The sequence below is a fragment of the Sus scrofa genome, chromosome 7 (assembly GCF_054392235.1).
Source record: "Sus scrofa isolate SSC_HxYL_T2T_F1_AM1 chromosome 7, Sscrofa_HxYL_maternal_Yorkshire_Landrace_v2.0, whole genome shotgun sequence".
Taxonomy (NCBI): domain Eukaryota; kingdom Metazoa; phylum Chordata; class Mammalia; order Artiodactyla; family Suidae; genus Sus; species Sus scrofa.
Genome location: NC_139389.1, coordinates 52,876,088 through 52,888,889, shown reverse-complemented (window position 1 = coordinate 52,888,889; position 12,802 = coordinate 52,876,088). Strand labels below are relative to the sequence as shown.

The window sequence follows — 12,802 nt, the reverse complement described above, 5'->3', positions numbered from 1 at the left end:
ACTAGGCATTATGTATTTTTTTTTTTCATTATTCCTTCTAGCTTCCCTTGCTTCAAAATAGATTTATGGATATGCTAAGTCTTTTGTTTGACATAGAGATGGATAGTAAACCATCTGTAGAGAGAATGCGATAGCTACACAGAGGAAACAAACAAACAAACAAACAAACATGTCCCTCAAGATTCTGATGTTTATGAGCTTGGCTGACTGGGAGAATGGGGGTACCTTTAACAGAAGTAACCAAGTCCCAAGTCAGGAGAATAAACAACTTGCGAAGAGACACTTAATAGCTTTAGTTCTGGCTCTGATGTGAATATGAAACCATCACAGAACATTCAAACGGAGGTTACCTACCATGTATTGTACAGAATAGAATCAGAATGTGTAGCAAAAATTAGTCCTGAATGTCCCAATTCAGTCATCATCTGCCAAAATATTTTAATTTAATTTAAATATTTGTTTGTTTTGTTTTGTCTGTATAACTGTAGTAGATAAAAAATAGAAGACTAAGTGTTCGATACAGCAGGAAAAAAGAGGATTTTTTCCTTCTAGAGGAAAAATTGAAAGCACTTCTCTACATGTATTTGATTAGTTGACATTCTACTCTGTTCTCAGATCTGGAATTTTACCCCCCCCCCCCAAAAAAAAGATAGGTTAAAGCAGGGGAAATATTTTAAAAATTAGAGAACTGCTTATTTTTGAAATTATATTTACAATGTTTCTGAAATTGGTGAAATCATGCAGGGTCTTATTTTGAGGTCCTGGAAGCCCAGTGTTTATAAAATAATAATACCATCTTTGTTATTTGGCTGGCTAAAAGAGGCACTAAGCGTAAGAGGTACTAAGCAAAATGACCCGGCAAAATGTTTAGTCCATGGTGCTACCATGATTTCAGCATCTTCGTCCATTGCCTCTGACTAATTTCCCATCATGAATACCTTGTTCTACTCTTCCCAGTCCTTATTTAGGGATCTCTGGACCTAAGGAAACATTGGTCACTTGACATGGCTTAGAGATTATAAGCCACATGGATACTTAATGAAAGGTACGATTTTTGTCCTTTTTTCATTCATTGGATTTTTCATTTGTCCGGTTTGATTAGAGAGGTGTTCATTCACCCATAATGCTCCCTCTCTACAAAGGCTTCATGGACTTTCCAAGATCAAAAGTATTAAACTAAGAGCATCTTTAAGTAAGTGTATAGCATATAATTCACAAGCTATGCTGAAATCCAAAAAACTTGAATGCTCATCCAAATTAAGTCACTCATTAACTATGTGGCTTGGACAAATCACTTAGCCCTTTAAACTTCAGTGTCCTTCCATATAAAATCAAGATGGCAAAGGTAATATCATGAGTTTTGCTGTGGGTATTACATGAGAAGTGCAGAAGCTACTTATATGGCTGCACATAATAAATAGCCAATATATAGGATCTTCTCATTGTTATAACTAACGTCTCCTGTGTAGGCAAACTGCAAAGCCAGATTAGAAAACTGACACAGAAGAGGACAGATAACAAGAAGAAGAGAATTAAAGGATGAAAAATACAATGAATCTTTTTCTAGTGAGTTCGAGGTCAGAGTTCCTGCATGAACTTACTTCTTGATTTCATCACACTTTACTTTGCTGATCAGATCCTGGTTCTGTCAATAGCTGAACTGCCTCCTCCCCTGCTTTTAATTTATTTATTTATTTTTTGCCTGTGACCTTCACTGGGTCACTTTAGACACTTTTTTTTTTTGGGGGGGGGGCCATGCCCACACCAGTGACACTGCAGGATCCTTAATCTGCTGAGCCATGAGGAAATTCCACATTTACTTTTGAAATTAATCCAATGTTGTTTATAGGTCTGGAATTTGAATTGGTGTATGTTCTCTTTGCAATCTGTCTAAAATTCAGTTTTGATATTATTTCGTACTCCATAACCAAAGCAGACTGTCTGTGGCCTACACTGAGTTTAAAAGATTCTCTAGCCTCTTTTTCTTTCTTGTTTTTTTAAAAGCTTCCTCTCCCCTCACTGTTCTCATATATTCTATAGTCTGGGTATACCATTACACCAGGTTTTTTACCTTAGGTCTCTGCATATGTTGCTTCTTCATCAATCTGGTTATTTCTTGGGTTTTTCAAAAACTCTACTGTTCTGCTAAAGCGTTACCTAATCCAATATAATGAAATAAATTGTTCCTTTCACTTTGTATCATCACTATGCCTCCAACACAACTCTATTATTGCATTGATCATATTATATTGCAATTACATGTTAGCTTACTCATTTACAAAGCTATGATTTGCTTGAAGAATCTGAGTTACAGGGTCAAGAAGAGAGCGGTGTTAAATAAAATAGTCCACAAATCAATTGATATCTCCTTGCCATTAATTGGCACTCAATAAATATTTGATGAATTAATTACGTATCCTCAAATGCTTTGAAAACTCCTTGGTATTAATAACATCACAGATTCCCTATGATAATCTCAAAGTATCTGCTTAATTACTACTTGTTAAATGTTTGGGAGTAACTTCAGATTTCAAAAATGATTTTCTTTTTTAAAGTTAATTATTTTCAGAAGTATATGCCATTCTTTTTGGCACCAGTAATATCTAAGGAAATGCCCTTTCACCATCCCTGGAAGGACCAAACACTAATAGCTAACAGAGAGTGAACATTTACTATCTCCTAAGCACATGGTCAAAGTTTATGCCTTTTAATTGTCACAACAAACCCACATGTGGCTACCAGGTTTATTCCCATGGAGTAGCAGTGGAGACACATAAAGTTTAACTTGCTCAGAGTCACACACACAGTTAGTAATTGGCAGAGCTAATATTTAAACTTAGAAAATCTGTTGATGAAGATTGTGTTCTTAACTACTGTGTGATATTATCACGAAGGCAAACCAGATTGAGGAGAGCTCTCAGCAGCTTCGTAACCAGTTATCATTACCACCACACTTCTTCCTCCCTTAACACAACAAAGCAATCCCTCCCCATCTTTTATAGATGGGGAGGGATTTCTTAAATATGTTTATCCTAGAAAGGAGACTCTAAGCTGTATGTTTTGCATATGCAAATTGTCAAATAGTCTATCCAGCATTCTTTAAATTATTTGCTTCAGTGTTTGTTGCTGTCTTTAAAAATTAGCACAGAAATGATGATTATATTCATTGCCACCAGCTAAAAAGCTTTGGACTCCTACAGTGCAGCTTGAGGGATTTTCTAGGTTTTCTTTTTTCCATTAATATTTAAGCTTAAGCTAAGGCAGACAAAACTGAATACATAACAAATAACCATCAAGGTTATTCTTTATGGGTCAAACATAATGAGTCTCAATTATTAAAATTCACTGCAACTGAAGGCAGTGATTTTTACTATGAATATTTTGCAAGCTCTTCCTCAAACTTGCTGGTTTTCCACTTCTAATAAACTAAACTTGGGATAGTATCCAGCCATTGGATAGAGTTTGATTTTAGCCTTTCTTTTTCTTAAAATTCTCTAATCCACCATATTAATAGCAAATAACCTCTAGGCTGGTATGTGCTCTTCATGTGTGTGTCAAAATGAGTTAGAAGCAACCAGTCCTGGGATTTAAGGAGTGTAGACAGAGTCTCTGACCCTGAGAGGGAAGACCAAGAACCCTTGGGATCACTTGAGCCTAATCTAGGTTGATCTAAAATCATACTTGTTCCTAGGGTGTCTCAAATCCCCAGCATCCTTGGAGTACCCCAGAATAGACGATCCTGGCTCTGAAACAGGCCAGAATTCCCTAATGTGCGACAGAGACCCTCCTAACGCCTTACCCACCCCTTTCATCTTCCTTTTTATTCTCACATTCTTGTTCTTTCTTGTTTCTAATAACTCCCATGGGTTCTCTGTCATCCTCTGATTTATGTGAGACAAATAAATGCATTCGCCCTAAAGGCAAAGGCAAGTTAATACTGTCCCCACTCCACAAGTTGGCTTTCCCACACAAGCTTGTCTACCCTTCTTAATGAATCCTATTTCCTGTGGATACTATGGGTCTGAACTCTGAACACTGAGATGACTTCTCAATCTCTCTCAACCTCAGAGCTCTTATTTCTTCATTTGGAACTTGACCCCCTGATGCCTTGCGCCCCCAGCCAAGCCCCCCTCATACATTTTCAACCCACCAAAATGATGACAGATATTATGCATGGCAAGACTGACATGTAGCCCAATGGCTAGGAGGTCAGGTCACCAGAACATGGGCTTTTCCCCTAGGTCAACCGCATGTCACCTGTTGAGGGATCCGTACAGGGAAGGAAAGGCCAGAAAAAAGAACAGTTGGACTGGAATCTGGGAGCAGTCTTCAGGGGAGCCAGTCTGTTCCTGTGGAACATTCCCTGGATCTGGGTCAGAAACAGGCCTATGATCTGAAGCACAGCAGACAAAGGAGGAACAATCTTATTTTTATTTAAGCTCATGTTCAAATTTCAGAAATTACTTCAGTGATGGTGTGTAAAGGGCTGGTCCAAGAGAAGCAAAAGCAGGAGGGTCAGTGGAAAGGAGGTGCTTCTTGTTGCCTGTGCAGAGATTTCTTGGCATTTCAGAGGGAATAGGATAGCATTTTCCCCCCCGCCAGGAAAAGTATCCTGAGGGAGAGGTGGCACAAACACTCTGACTCTCTCTCTGTTTCAAATTATGTCATTTAGCTAGCAATGTCCCTCAACAGAAGAGTGGATAAGGAAGATGTGGTACATATACACAATGGAATATTACTCAGCCGTAAAAAGGAATGAAATGATGGCATTTATAGCAACACGGATAAACCCAGAGATTATCATGCTGAGTGAAGTTAGACAGGCAGAGACACAAGCGTCAGACAGAGAGAGACAGTCAGACAGAGACACAGGCATCATGTATTGTCACTTATATGTGGAATCTAAAAAGAGGACACAATGAACTTCTTTGCAGAACAGAAACTGACTCACAGACTGAAAAACTTATGGTTACCAAAGGAGACAGGTTGTGGGGGTGGGGGAAGTAGGGATGGGCTGGGGGTTTGGGATGGAAATGTTGTAAAATTGGGTTGTGATGCTGGTTGCACAACTGTAAATATAATAAAATTCATTGAGTTAAAAAGAAAACAAAGTTATATCATTTAATTCTCATAACAAAACTATGTCATTCCCATTGAAGAGTTGAGGCACATGGATTTTAAATTAAAACAAGAGGAGAGAGAGGTAGAAAGAAAGAAAGAAAAAGAGAGAGAGGAGGAAGATTCCTTTTACACTGAGGCATGCAGGTTGTAGTCAAGGAACCAGGAACCTCCTCCCCTCCACCCCACCAAGTCAGACTCTGGAACCTCACAAGCTTGTCTCAGGTGAGTTTGGTGGATGTGTAATATCCAAGCTGTCTTCAGGTCATCAGTGAAGAGCGTAGGGGAGTCCTCAGAGTACAAGGAAAAGCTTTCCAAGGAGTTGCCTGAGCTAGGAGGACTAGGAAGGAGGAAGTAGAATGGGCCTCTCACCCTCTGCCCTCAGGGATGCAGCAAAAACCATGTAGGAAGAACGTATCCTTAGGGAGTTATGAAGGAGTGGTCCCCCCATCCACTAAGGAACTTGATGATTTCTTGGGCTTTTTATTTCAGTTTGAAATGGTTCCACCTGGGGCTGTGTAATGTTACAACTCACTACATTTCTCTGAGTTTCTAGGTAGAATTGCTAGAAGCATGTCTGCTGGATAAAATTCATCTAATTCATGTCTCAGAACATGAGACAGATGGAAGATTAGACTCAAGAGAAAAAAAAAAAAAAAGAAGACCCAGGGCTCTGCAGCTTGAGCAAATGCTGCTGTGGCTGTTTCCGGCTCCACTTTGAGCTTTAGTATGAATGCCCTTTGTTTGGTAAACTCTAAGTGGAAAGGCAACCATGGCAGCTTTGGGATTTGTATCAATCTTAAGAACTTCCCATTGCCTAATCTTTTCAAACTTTGTTTTTTCACAAACCCTAAGAACAATATAAAATGGTGATGATAAGCTCTGTGTTTCTGTCTGTCTGTCCACCTACTTATTTACGGAGAAAAAGCAAACGCTGAATAACCTCCTGGGTGCAGGTATTTCCTGCTTTAGGGCACAATCTGTTGCAGAACAGTTAAGACTGTTGCTAAGGCATCTTTGGTCATAATGTATGCCTCAGCAGCCCTGTGTTCTGTTTTGCTCTGCATCTGTGAGAACAGTGATTTATTGGTAATACGAATCCTCCTGGAAAGTCATAGTGCTGCTAAGTCAAACTTGTTTGAAGAGGGGAAAGACAGTTTCATTTTCTGTTGTTTGTTTCCATGGCATTTCCTATGACTGCTTGAGAAAATCGGAAAGAGAATACCTATTTCCGTAGTTGAGTAAAACATAAGGAGCTGCATCATCTCTAGGCTTCTATTATTCTTATGAGAGCTGCCCAGCTACTGTCACCTTCTTTTTTTTTTTTTTTCACAACATATGGCGGTTCCAGGCTGAGGGTGGAATCAGAGCTGTAGCCGCCAACCTATGCCACAGCCACAGCAACGCCAGATCCGAGCCAGGTCTGCGACCTACGCCACAGCTCAAGGCAACACCGGATCCTTAACCCACGGAGTAAAGCCAAAGATTGAACCTGTGTCCTCATGGATACTAGTCAGATTCGTTTCCACTGAGCCATGATGGGAACTCTCCTAGGACAGCTGTACCCTGAGGATTACATCATCCTCACCATTGTGGTCATTGCCATCATCGCCAGTTAGCAGTACTGAACCATTTTGTTCAGAGCATTTAAGAAAAAAGAGAAGCATATGAAAACAGAGTCCCTAAATATGAACATGACCTCTTTCCTTTGAGAGAGAAGTTCTTGGAAGAGTTTCTACCCAATTTCTACTTTGTTTTTCTGTCCTTCCAGAGGACTGGTAAAGCTAGGAGAGCCTGAAATTAACTGGTCCCCGATAACCAGTGGGCTGAACCATTGCACTGAAACCTAGATACCGCCAAGTTTATTTGCGAGGGTCTCCCGGGCAACTACTGGGCAAAAGTGTTTAGGGTTTGCACACTCAACATTCTTCCAGATTGACCCCAAGGTGAAGATGGAGCATGGGCCAAGGTAAGGAGGAAATTTTACTCTCATTTCAGGCCCACATTCTATCTCCTCTTGCAGGACACACACACACACACACGCAATTTCTTTTTTGTTTTCTTTGTGTTCAACCTTTTAACTCTATCAAATGCTGCCTTCACATCCCTATTCACACTAAGGTAAAAGCGAGTGATAACAGCTTCAAGAGGTAATTGTTCTCAGTCAAATATAAACTTTCTGTCAATACTATGCCGTTGACTCTTGAATAATAAAGGGTTTGGGGAGACTGAACCCAAGCAGTCAAAAATTCCAGTGTAACTTACAGTCGGCCTCTCCCCGTCTGGAGTTTCTCATCTGTGGATTCAACCAAACATGGATCATATATGTACTGTAGCACATATTTATTGTAGAAGCGGCCCATGCAGTTCAAATCCTTGCTGTTCAGAGGTCAGCTGGAGTTCTCACTTGAGGGCATTCGTCATCCCATGGAAGAAGATTTGGTCTGTGTGAAATCAGCAAAGGTAAGGCAGGAGTATGCTGACTATAGTTTGGAAAGATTAGCATAATCATTAACATTGTGAATTCTGAAGACACATGGACCTGAATTTAAATTTAGTCTCATCACTGAGTTAGTTAACAGTGGGCATATTTCTCAATCTTTCTAAGTGTCGGTTTCCATTAAAATAGAGATAAAAGTAGTTTATACACTGAAAGGGCCAGAGTACAGAGTAGGTAACGTGAAGCATAGGAAATGCTAACCACAGTGCCTGGTACTCAGCTAGGGCTTGTTGTTATTCATATGAGTTAGATGACATACCCTTGTGTATAAAGATATCAAAGAAGGAGTTCCTATTGTGATGTGGTAAAAACTGAATCCAACTAGTATCCATGAGGATGCTGGTTTGATCCCTGGCCTTGCTCATTGGGTTGGGGATTCGGGGTTGCTATGAACCATGGTGTAGGTTGCAGACATGGCTCGGATCCTGCGTTGCTGTGGCTGTGGTGTAGGCCAACAGCTGTAGCTCTGATTCAACCCCTAGCCTGGGAAATTTTGTATGCTGCAGGTGTAGTCCTAAAAAGACTGGAAAAAAAAAAAAAAAAAAAAAAGATAGCAATGAATGACTTTACTGAGTCAGCAGACTCCATTGATTTGTTTAAGTTCTTCCTGCTGAGATAAAATATTTATTTATTTTTCTTCTGGTTTAGTCTTAGACATTGGACAACAAACACAAAAGGAAGAATTAAATATAAATGTATACAGAAATTGATATGGGAGATCATCTACAAATAAGCTAATTGAGGAGTTCCTGTTGTGGCTCAGTGGGTTAAGAACCTGACATAGTGTCTGTGAGGATGCAGGTTCAATCCCTGGCCTCTCTCAGTAGGCTAAGGATCCAGCATTGCTGCAAGCTACAGTGTAGGTCACAAACGCAGGTCGGATCCAGCGTTGCTGTTCACGAGCATGTTCATAAGGGGCTGGATACAGAGAAACACTTAACACCTGGTGGGTGCTGTGATCTTACCTGGTCACTTCTTATGTGCAAAGGGCAGGTTTTTCAAAGTTTCTGTACTTGGCAACAATGTGCCTAGCAACACTTCCCTGCTTTAAAGCACCTCTTTAATTGTATCTTAACTGTAAGGTAGAGTAAATAAAAGTTTGAATGTATTTTCTCTTGCCCAGAAACACAACCAACAAACCAAAGCAAGCAACATACTCAGCGGTACTCATGCGATAAGAAACAGCCTTTCATCTCTGTTAATATTCGAAGGGCAAGGTGTTCATTCTGTACAACCTGTAAATGCTTCATTTGAGGGCTTTGCACCTCTGTATAAATAATGAATGTTAATTAATGACAGCAATGACAATAGCCTTCTGTATTTACTTATTACTCTTTATCAGTTTCTAAGCCTTTTCCTCCTCAAGTGGGTTTCTTATTATTTCATCCATTATTTTACTCCTGGAAACTTGTGCTTTGTTAAAATACAGCAGATATCTTCTTGCGTGTTACCATAGCAAATTGCATAAGAATTTACACCATAAATTATTCATTACAGCCAATTTAGTATAATTATTAATTCCCTCATACATTGGTGCCTGATTACATCTCGGTGCTGGTTGCAGGATCTTGACCATGTTCTGCTGAAAATAATGATCTGTCATGGCTAATCAGGATTGAGCAAGTCCCACTAAAAGGTGAAAACGTTTAATTAATAATGGTTTAATGAAACGGTGACTGATCCAATTGTTATGATCTGTCAGAGATTCTTCCTAAAAAATCCAAAATCTAACTGGTAATGAATTTAAGAGCTAGCTGCACTGTACAAGCAATCAACTTGCTTTCCAATTCAAGGGCAAATTGGGACGTACTCTTCCCTCGGTATCTTTCTGCAAAAGTAAATCAGCCCTGCTTTTCACCGCGAGGCTTTGCTCCCAACATCGGTTCTGGTATTTCAAGCTTTCATGCCTTATGCTCCCAGTGAGTCCTTTCCTTGCATTAAAGATGCATCCTGTGAACGTTCCAAGCTGCACTCCCTCCCACGCGGATCTCATTTTAACTCTAAGTTGAGCTGAGCAAAGTTTGCGGTTGCATTTCCCACTGGGATTAACTGTGTAGAATATGTCTGGGAGTTCAATTCAAAAAACCTTTGGCTGCAAAAGTCTGTAGTCTAAATATCCACAGAGCGTCTCCGAGTAGGTATGGCTTTAAGTCTGATTTAAATTTGGGGGGGAGGGGTCCTTTTGAAATGTAGAGAAGAAATCAGTCCTATTGTGCAATAGATCAGTTATTATATTTATTTTATATATTTTAACGATTTATTCATTTTTATGCCTTCAGGATCACAAGTGAGATGATATTGATTATTTTTAATTCTAGAGAATACATTTAGTGGCTTATCTTTTTAATCATATAGGAGAAAATAAATTAACATCTCTTCTACTGAGGGCCAATGACGTGCCAGATGCTTTGTATATATATTTGCTTTTAGACTCGCAATGGCCTTTCAAAGTAGATAATATATTTTCCCTTTTTGAGAGAAGAAAGCTAAAGCTGGAGAGCCTCATCTGGTAAATTGATGAGTAAGGATGTGGGCTCAGATCTTCCTCATCTATTACTATCTACTCCAGCACAGTTTATTGGGTCATCTCTAAACCAGGGACACAAGACAGGGACTGTTTGAAGAGCTAAACTAATTACCTTTTTGATGCTTTTTTTTGGTAGACCATGGGTAAATTTTAATACATTGTTTTAGAAACACTTCGATGAGATAAATGAGGTGGAAAGGGGCAGAAGTTATATACTTGCTACCAATTCAATATTAGGTTTTGATTGACGTGGCTATGTATTTGGCTCTGTTTCAAGGGACACACACTTATAGATATCAGACCCATGTACTGTAGAAATAAATCAGATTACAAAACTACGCATCTGTCACATTTCAACGCTCACACCTCCCCTACTGATGCCCTGTGTGTTTTCTCAAGACATCGCTTCTAAGGCTAAGTTTTTTGTGTGTGTGAATTTTGTTTCAAGTGCCTTCCCAGAGCTTGTTAGGACTGGGTCTCTTAGGAACTGTCAGTTGTCTGCCTTGAAGGCTCAGGGGTGGTGGATACCTCAGTAGCACTTTGAGCGGTCACCTTAGAAAGCCATTGATGGACAAAGGCTATCATCTTTGCCCTGCAGTTCAGTGCATGCAAACTTGAAGGTGTTCTGTACCAACTGAGAATTCATTAATGTCTTCAAGGCTAACTCCCTGTGTCTCATATCCATTCATCCTAGAGTTCCTCAACACCAAATGTAACTTGCATGTAAGAGGAGAAGTTATGGCTATGTTTATATTTAACCAACCATTCTATTTGCTTGTGGGACTTCATTATACTTAGTGTCACATCATGCAGTTTTAGGGGTCTTTGCTGAAACTACTCAGTATAGTCCTTTGGCATTGCTAAAGCTTACAGTTTTCCCTTATTTCTCCAAGTTTATTGCATCACTGTAAAGCTGAGAAAAACTCCCAGGAGAAAGAATGGGAAAAGTAGCTAGCGTAGGAACAAAGACTAGAAAAACCAGGCAGAAAGAGGAAAGAGAAGCCATAGAAGCAGACAGTCAAAACTGCAAAAAGACAGCCAGCTCCATCAACCTGTCTACTTACAAATATGTATTTATATCAATATTTCTTTTTTTTGTCTTTTTAGGGCCACACCCATGGCATGTGGAAGTTCCCAGGCTCGGGTCAAGTCCGTTGGTGTCAATAATTTCTTTTTTTTATTCTTTTTTAGGGCTGCAGGTGCAGCATATGGAAGTTTATAGACTAGGCATCAAATCTGAGCTGCAGCTGCCAGTCTACACCACAGCTCAAGGCAATGCAGGATCCTTAACCCACTGAATGAGGCCGGTGATAGAACCTGCATCCTCATGGATACTAGTTGGGTCCATTGCCACTGAGCCACAATGGGAACTCCTATATTAATATTTCCACCAAAGAACAGGTAAACTGGTTTGGTTATTTACTTACTGACCAGTCAATTGCATAACTCATATCCTTACATTTTTAGAGCAGATAGTCAGATAATACAAAACAATTATTTTCTCTCTTTTAATTTATTTAACTCTGATTTGTTGGAAAGTTTTAGGAAATGTCCATTTTAAAGTTTTACATTTCTAGATGGTTAAGAGGAAGAAAATATTTATTCCTAATCTCAGTATATTTCAATTCTCATGAGAGTCCATTAAGCCTGTGGAACAGGAATGTGAATGAATTTAGGTCATTTAATATGACATGATTTTCATATTTCTGCACCTTTCAAATGCTGTTCATTTTTGGAAGATAACTTTGGAGATACAGGAAATGATTCTCATACTCTCTTTCAAATAGGAACTTCCTTATCCTATGTAGTCATTAGAAAAGCAAATATAAGTGACAAAATATTGTGTTTTTCTCTTCCACACTTTTGCACATAGCACATTTATAGTCAGGCCAAGACAACTCTCTGTTTCAGGAGTAATATTCGGGATATAATAGCAGGAATGGAAAGAGATTTAGTCTTCATTTTTTGGCATTCATCATAGGATTTGGTATAAAATCTCCTTCGCACATCATGAGCTAGCTTGGTTTTAGATTTTTTTTTTTTCCTCATGGTACATGAGGCAGAATTTAGGAAAAAAAGACAGAGGAAGTAATTGAAAGAACTTCAACCCTAACAAACAAGGGATTGAGGGAATCAAGAGAAGGGGCAGAAGAAGACATTAAATGGTCCAACACGTGGTTGATTCTCACCTGGAAAGAGAAGATGTGTTAGGTGACAATGAGGTGAATGGCTGTAGCCTTCTCTCACTTCAGGATTCTGATGGAAGGTAACTGCAGAGTCACCTGGCACCAGCAGTAGGCACTCTAACTCAGTTGAGTGTGGAATTGCATTGCCAAGAATGGACAGTTCAAGTTGGAAATTCCCAAATCTCTGCCAATTCTTGGTGGGTGATGAGCATATTTGCTATGAGGAAAGTTGTGGTGAAGGTAAGATGATGCTGAAGCAGAGGCTGGAGCAGGCTTTTTTAGGACAGAAGTCAAGAAGGAGCACAAGGCTGAAGTTTTTAGCACTGGCAAATGCCAAAGCCCAGCGAGAGACCAGACTATGAGTTTTATTATCTGCTAACAATGGCTGCCCACACTGGAAGCTGCCCAGAAATGGGACCATTTGTCCTTCTCAGATCACCAGCTTATGCACATGAGGTAACCACTTCTTTC

At 39.6% G+C, this 12,802-nt stretch overlaps 1 long non-coding RNA gene across 1 annotated transcript in view; it reads left to right on the top strand.

The window, feature by feature from the left end:
- Positions 1–7,007: 7,007 nt before the first annotated feature.
- Positions 7,008–12,802, top strand: part of LOC146401582 (uncharacterized) — a 40,079-nt gene continuing 34,284 nt past the window's right edge. The window contains exons 1-2 of the long non-coding RNA XR_014811486.1: positions 7,008–7,087; positions 7,471–7,581. This is a non-coding gene — a long non-coding RNA (uncharacterized LOC146401582). The remainder of the gene's footprint in view (positions 7,088–7,470; positions 7,582–12,802) is intronic.